This window comes from Brassica oleracea, chromosome C2 (assembly GCF_000695525.1).
Source record: "Brassica oleracea var. oleracea cultivar TO1000 chromosome C2, BOL, whole genome shotgun sequence".
NCBI classification, from domain to species: Eukaryota; Viridiplantae; Streptophyta; class Magnoliopsida; order Brassicales; family Brassicaceae; genus Brassica; species Brassica oleracea.
Window position 1 is genome coordinate 35,561,283 of NC_027749.1, and position 8,244 is coordinate 35,569,526.

An 8,244-nucleotide genomic window follows, 5' to 3' on the forward strand; every position below is an offset into this window, starting at 1 on the left:
TTGGATCAGAGATGTTTTTTTTTTTTTTTTCTGATTTGCAGGGTTGGCTCAGCTGGCTTACAACAAAGATAAGAGAAGTGTTTGATGGATTGAATGATCTGAGTAGACAAATCACAAACCCTAACCTTCAAGTGGCTCTAATACCACTTGGTGCAGCCTGAGTATGGCTTCTGCTCCTGGATCACTTGATGGGGAATGAAAGAGGGTTGTCCGTGGAGGCTACTAGCACTCTGCGGGACTATGGACGTCTCTCTGAAGCTATGGAATGGCGACACAGATGGTTTGCTACTCAAAGACACAAGATTACCCTGTATTGTCTAAGATGGTTTTCACTAAGGAATTCCTTGCCTAAGGTGAGCTCAATGTTTCTTTAGCTGAACAGAGAAAGCAGGAAACGAGACAACTCTTTGCTGTGTAAGTTTTGATTGAAAAGTTGAATGAATTTCACAAAGTCTGCGTAGAAAGATAAATAGAAAACCCCCAGCTGCCCTAACCATAAACCAAGATGGTTTAATCTAATTCCTAATTCAAACCCAATCGAAATTGGTTTTTATTAAATCCTAATCCTATCCGAAATTGGTTTACTAATCCTAATTGTCTTGGTTTAATTTAAATGAAATCAAATTACACTGAAATAAAATTAAACCAACATGCTGGTTTATCTTGGTTCTCCTCTTCTGATTTAAGCCCCACGGATTTGGCTAAGTGTTGAAGGCTCTTCTCTTGTGCTCTCAGTCTTGATCTGGTTACTGGTCCACTCCATAAGCTGGCTAGCTCATTTGGTTCTTCTCTTCTCAAGTCTGGCTCTTCTCTTCTAAAGTCTGGTTCTCCCTCGTCTGACTCACTCAGCTCTCCAATGTCTCTACTCATGGCTGCACCATTGATCGTCCTCTCTCCCAAAGAAAGATCCACGCTAGGAATATCTGCAAAAGGAAACAAGGATTGTCAGTCTCATATGACAATCACTGCCCTCACGACTCTTATCACCCACCTGCTGTGCACCAAACAGTGGAGAAACCCGGGAGGTACATAAAGGCAAACTTCTCGGTCCAGCGACCATCGAAAACCGGGAGACGCTTTCTCTCCTTCTTCACAATCTCCTGAACCGGGAGCTCTCCGCCGTGCAGATGGTATATCCGTTCCCCCACCGTTCAGGGGGGTGATAGCGTATGAGTATAGAACCTCAGCAACCCCGATGGTGAGACCTTCGAGATCACCTAGATTTTGCAGGGCTATCAGATTCTCCAGAAGGGAGGATTCAGCTGACCTGGAGAGATCTCCAATGCCTCCGACACCTTCGCCACAAGCGAAGGAACTCGATCTCTAAAACCGGACTCAAAAAACCCCTCGTACACAGAGACCTCATCGGCCTCGAAATCCGAGACCCTATCTACGGGGCCCGAAATTCTGATGATGACATCATCGGCAAGATGATACTTCACCCGCCAGCTTCCGACTTCTTCCACTCCTATCGACGAAAGAGGGCCCACCGGGAGGAATCTATCTATCTCTGGGGACAGCGAAGCAACGCCAGTAACTGCACGGCTCGGGTTTTCAACCTCCGCGGTAAGATCTAGCGAAGAACCGGAGGAGTCCATCGATTCAGAAGGACCAGCACCAGATCTTTGCTTCTTTGACCTAACCCTACCACCTATAGATCAAGAATCTAGGGCGAGATCTGGCTTGGATTTCATCCTAGAGATCTAAAAGGGAATTTGGAGGAAAGGAGTCGAAAGAAAAAGAGAGAGTGAAAGGGAGATAATACCTGAAATGAAGGACTGAGCTTGGGCAAATGAAGATTGCGGAGAAATGCTAAGAGAGAGAGAGAAAATAGGGAAGTTGGAGAGCCGCTAGGCGGCGAGAGCAAAGGGAAGGGGTAATAAACCCTAGGAAAGTGCCCACGCGCCACAAAGAGGATGCCACGCGAGGGAGTGAACTTCGAGGCTTCATCATGGCCGTTCCCTTTCTCGCCACGAACGGGAATCTGAAGACTCTAGGGGATCTAGAATTCGGTCCGGGATCTCCTATAAACTCTCGCGCCATTTCCAAGCCTGCTTCTACGCATCAATACATAAGCTGCTCCTCAGAAAACATCAGAGATCCAGGCTCCACCGTCTCCAAGACGCCATCAGAAGCCCAAAGCCTCTCCATCTCCGACAAGAAATCAGCGGTTCAATAGCGCCAGACCCCGGTCTGGAGTGAGCGAACCGGTCCTCCCCCGGGTTCGAATGTGGTTCCGGCCTGAGTGGAACCCAGGATCGCAGGATTACTGGAGCGATGTCCTGCCTAAGGGAAGCCTGCTGAGAATGAGCAACTCCGGTTGACTTGAGTGCACAGGTTATTCCCCGAGTTCGATGATGAAATCGAGCTATAAGGGGCAAACTGTTGGGGAAAAATATTAAGGTATTGAATTCCTCTAGACCCCAGGCAGGACATCGGCCTCTAGATCCCCGCTAGGAGGTACCCCGGTTCCCCGCTATGAAGTACTCCGGGACCGCCCCCTTCCCCCGGGAAAAGGAAAGCTTCCGATAAGGAGAACCTTCCATATTTCCAAATATGGAAGAGTTTAACCTACTCCAACCGACTAAGGCCCGCCTTACTAAGGCCCGCCTTAAGAAGACTATATAAAGGGAACCTAAACCCTAAAGCAAGGGATCGACACTTCAAGACTTAGAGATTAGAGCTAGGCGGCTAGAACTAGGGTTTATACACCAATCTGTTGTAGCTCCGGCTTGTTCATCTAATAAAACATCTCTTCAAGTCTATTTCTCTCAAACTCATATGAAATCAAAGCCTTGTCCATCGTTCCGTGGTACACACAAAAATCCCCTAACATCTATTGCTTGTAGTCGATCCTTGATCCAAACGACAGTTTAGGCATCAAGGTCGAACCGCAAAGGGATCAGCACCACGACAGTGACTAGAGTGATCCGTGTTCTAGATTGTACTTCAAAGCGCTTGAATAAATGTTTGGTTAAGCATTGACAACCGATGAGAAACCCTAGATTGGCTTCTTTTTAATATTGAATTTACTCTTTGCAATCATTTACTTTACTTGCACGTTACCACCAGAATTCAAACACCACTCTTAGTTTTAGCTAAGTAGAAATCTCATAAGAATAAAGTGTAAACTGGTCTTCTGGATTGAATCTCAAATACTACAATTACCACTATTAACTTGACAGTAGAAAATATTCAGTTTTAGTGTATCAAATACTATAAAATATCTAAATTATCTTAAAATATATAAAACATTAACATATTATACTAATTTCAGATATCCTTGGATTATAGTTCAGATTTCGGTTCGGTTCAGATTATAACCAAACCCAAAGTACTAAGCTCATAAGTCCCGTTCGAATATTTTTGTTTAACGGTTCGGATCCCAAAATTGGTTCGGGTTTAGGTAGGTACTTCGGCTTAGGGTTAAAGAGCTGAGGCCTAATGTATAACTCATTTTAATTATTTTTAAGACTTTATATGCACAAAAGGATTTAAGTTTTGGGGCTGACACAAATTACCAAAACCAGATATTGCCTATCGATTAAAATGATGAAAGCGGATTAGGTTTTCTGCTCTTAGTTTGTTTACTATTGACTCTCCATTTTCTACTATTATAAAATTGTGATTTCGTTCTCATTTCTGTTTCATTGATAAGAGTTTTTTTTTAACTTCTTAAATGAATTCGGTGGATTATACAAGTGTTAATTTTAAAATATGGACATATATAAACATTAGTTCCACTCCAGATACATATCTAAGAATCAAATTTTGGAAAAAAATCACTGGCAAACTCTATTCAGAGGTTATTGTTCAAATCTAATATATTAAGTTGTTATAAAATATAAGTGGAGACTCGAAATATAAATGTCTCTCTAGTATATATTCACCTGTTCGGTATAAAAATCATCTAATTGTAGAACAACAAAACAAATTACTTATTTATTAATCTACACTTTTAAGGTTTAGTTACTTAAGAGTATACCGATAAAAAATATATAATACTTTACCATTCTAGTATATGTAAACTATGTATAAACTAATAACTGTTTTATTTATTAAACGATAAACCAGAAAAATTATAATAAAAAGTTTTAAATCTCTCATTTTTACGATTATAACAGCTAGATAGGGTATTATGGAGAAACAAATTTTAGATGAATGGTCAAATCTCTCATACTTCGAAGAACTCAAAAGGAGGTGATTGGAATCTTGTCATGATATTTCATTAAAAGTTTTTTTATGAATAAATATCAAGACTAAATTATTTAATCTGAAGGAAATATATATATATATATATATATATATATATATTGCTTCCTATATTAAAAATCACTTCAATTTGAAAAAGTATATTTCTGAGATTGTGAGGTGAACTAACATATTAGAAGCCACATATTTAAAAATAATTTGTATACATAAAAGTATATACATTAAAGTAAGCACGTAAATCAAACCAATACCTTTTGTTAATTTACAATCATGTTTTTGGTAAATACATCAAAACAATCATTTAATTTACTTTATATGGTATTTAATTAAATGCTAGTGATATTGACATGCATATATTATAGTATATTTTAATATAAATATTTATTATTGCACTTTCTATTCATATGATTTTACTAACATTTGTATATTTGAGGTAACAAAAATTTAAACCGTTAATCATAAAAAAATTTAATGTGAGATTTTTCCAATACAAATTTCAAAATTAAAATATTAAGATCTCAATCCTTTTTCACTACAAATTTTGAAATTAACATATTTATATATTTTATATAGTATATAATATATAAGTTAATTTAAATAATATATATATATGTATATTATAAATATCTATTAATAAGACTTCATATTCATACAATTTATGATCATTTGTATTTTGCTTCAACAAAAAACAGTTAAACCATTGATCACAAAATTTTCAATATGAGACTTTTACCATTTTTAGTAATTTATAGTCGTTTTAAAAAAAATCAAAGTATAACATATAAGAAAAAAAATCTAATTTTTTTATTATATGCTTAATGTGATTTTTAATTTCTTATAATAATATAAAATTAAACCAAAAAAGAGAGGGTACAAAAATTGTTATCAAATATGTATTATTCATAATCATTAATTTTTATATATATGTTAATCATATTTGGTAATCCCGTAGCCTTTATTTAAGGGAAGAAATAATATTTTTTTGTAAACTACTAATAAATTTGATAGTTAGCTTAATAAAAAGTATAATATATATTTATATGGACCAACTTATTTTTCTAAGGAATCTAAGAATCATTCTAGTGATGACACGTGACTACGAAAACATGTTGTAATGCTCAATGATTAATATAAAGAGGATTTTCTTTTATATACAAGTTTAAAAAGCAAATAATTGATGTTTAAGGTTTAGGGTATTGTTAGGGTTACTTGTTATCCACTAATTTGAAACTGTAAAACATGATGGGTTACATATAAGTGGTAAATTTTATTTTATTTTTCCTTAACAACATGCCACTATTTTTGCAACTATTTGTCTTCGGATAGTTACACTTTGGCCGCATAATTTGGCTCCAAGGTTTTTCCACTGAAAATTGTCCAAATGTTTTTACTATACCGCTCATTTTCTAGGGAATAGATTTTCGAAACCCAAATCCTCTTTCTTCCTTGGACCTTTCTTTTCATCAATTTTTTAATTTTCTTCACACTCCAATCTCAGAATTCTCTCTTCACCGAATTTTGATCGTCTTCACCCTCCAGTTTGCTAGAGTCCAGCATCCTCAGATTTCTCTCCCAAAAACTCCTCCGGCGCATGACCCTTCTCCTCGTCCGCCGTATTTCCCTCTTCCTCCGCCGTTTCGTGATTATTCTTTTCCACCAAATTAAAACCTGCGGCATGCACTGCTATTAAAAAATGATTTCCGGTTTATCTCCGAGTCAAAGGGACTGCACCACTTTTTTTTTTTTTTTTTTTTTGGTAAAAATGTTAAAGTTTTATACCAGTTTTTGTTTGCCACAGAGGTTACATAGTAAACTAGTAGCACATTAAAGTAAACTAAAGCAACATCAGAGAAGGAAAGAAAAAGCAGTTCTCAGCGAGCAAAGGCAATTAAAAAAGTTTAACATACCGAGCTAACTAAAGGTAATAGAGAAGAAGCTTGACCGAGAGTTGACATTGCTGCATGGGAAGAATACCTTTGATATACCATAAGACCACGCCTTGGTAGATATTGGCTTGCCCGCAGCGCTACTCCAACTGATTGGTATCGTTCCGCGCAGCTTTGTCGAGCTTAGTCAACGAAGCTCGAGTATCGCGAACCACCACCGGCAGCTAGAGAACCCAAACACCATGAGCTTCCAGCAACTACACACTCCAGAGAGCCCTAGGAGCACCATCTGGCTTAGTCCGATGAGCAGAGAGAACCACACTTATTTGGTTTGACTTCAGAAATAAACGCGAACCATAGCAAAAGACGGGTCCGGTGAGAGCCACATCTCAGTGCTGTCCAACCAAACCTACAAAATGAACCAACGATTGACCCCCCACTACTTACCAAATGGTCCGACAATGTGGCTGGGATGACCAATCGAAACACGAGGCTCCTACGAGGAAACTGGAATCCGAAGATCCAAGAACCCCGTCTCGCGCTAGCATCGAGAACCGATGATAGCTCCATATTGCCTCGTCAGCGAAACAGCAACGGAGGAGAACCGTCGAGATAACTGAAGAGACGTAGAGGAGCAGAGAGCACCCATACGAAGACGAGCACATCAGCATCAAAAGCGGCAAACCCGAGAGGACAAGGCTGGAGCGACCGCCGGAAAAGCCCTTTGTTGGTCATAGACGGCCAGCCAGAGAGACAGAACACGAGCAGCCGCACGAAACAAACTCCATAGCTACCGCGACCACACAGTAGCGATCACCACGACGTGCGCACCTCCAGAGACCTACTGCCCCGAAGCCCAACTTGACCGGAAGACGAGAGGGGAACCCACCACTCGACACCGAGCGGGATAGAAACCGCCACGAGCCGACCCACTCCACCGCAGATCTGAAACCCGGACACCGAGAACACCAGATCTGGACGAAGGAGTCCTAAAATCCAGGTCACACGCTCTCACCGACGGCAAAGGAACCAGATCGAGAAAGGGGAAAAACTCAATCCGACCCTTGACTGAACCCAAAACGCCGACTTCCCCACAACTCCCACCACATCAGCACCCCTCATCATGACTCCATAGCACCTCCGAGAGATCCGAACAGTCTACGAAGAGATTGAGTCCAAATCTACTCTGCTACAGGGCCACCGACATATCGGGGGAGGGGGAAAAGCTGGCAGGGAAGCAAAGTCGAAAACAGAGAGGAAGAGAGAAGCTCTCCGACGGCGGAGAGCCGCCGGAGCTACGGAAAGCAAATATGTGGTTGAAACAGAGTTTTCTTTTGTTTATTCATGCAAGTTTTCTGCCACTTTCCTCCGCAAGTGGCTTTGTGATATTTTTCTTTTCTTAAAGATAAATGATGGTAACCAAGACTCGTTTTTTAAATGAACTGCACAACTTGGTAATGGGTTCTCTCCTTTTCTCTTTCATATTGTAGATTTGGGTTCTTCTAATTTTATATGTTCAACAATATTGTGTGGTCTCTTTGATTTGTGGATTTGTAAAGAAGAATACCTGCAAACACACAGATCCAGTTCATATTTACCATTGCAAAAGCACTACAAGAAAACATAATCTTAACGAGGGCGGTTTTCCTCGTGAGTTCGTCGTAAAAGAGGCTTTACGACGAATTAGCGAGGAACCACGTTTGCTCGTTACTCATCTGTCGTAACACATATTTCCTCGCTAATTCGTCGTAACTTAGCGAGGAATATATTTCGTCGTAAAGACGAAGTAGATCATTTCGTCGTAAAGACCACGTCAACATTCCACGTACGGAGGTCGCTATATTTCGTCGTAAATACCTCGAAACGAGTTCCTCGTAAACTACACGTAAATACCTTGAAAGTGTTTCCTCGCAAAATACACGTAACGACCACGAAAGGATTTCCTCGTAAAATACTCGTTTATCTTTCCTCGTTATTTCCTCGTAAATGTTTTCTCGTAAAATACTCGTTTATTATTTATCGTCATTTCCTCGTAACGTTTCCACGTAAATAGGTCGTACATAAGCTACGAATTTACTTCATTTTTATTATTTTACAGAATTTAAAAATATAATTAAAAAATAACTAAAATTATTTAATTTATTAA

At 39.3% G+C, this 8,244-nt stretch overlaps 1 long non-coding RNA gene across 2 annotated transcripts; it reads right to left on the reverse strand.

Annotated features, from left to right (window-relative positions):
* Positions 1-5,459: 5,459 nt before the first annotated feature.
* LOC106327884 lies at positions 5,460-7,558 on the reverse strand. Of its 2 annotated transcripts, none has more exons than XR_001267527.1 (2): positions 6,120-7,558; positions 5,460-5,880 (listed from the first exon to the last, which is right to left on the reverse strand). It is a non-coding gene; the product is annotated as an uncharacterized LOC106327884 (long non-coding RNA). The 2 variants fall into 2 exon arrangements; XR_001267528.1 differs by having other exon boundaries at positions 6,187-7,557.
* Between the last annotated feature and the right edge of the window lie 686 nt (positions 7,559-8,244).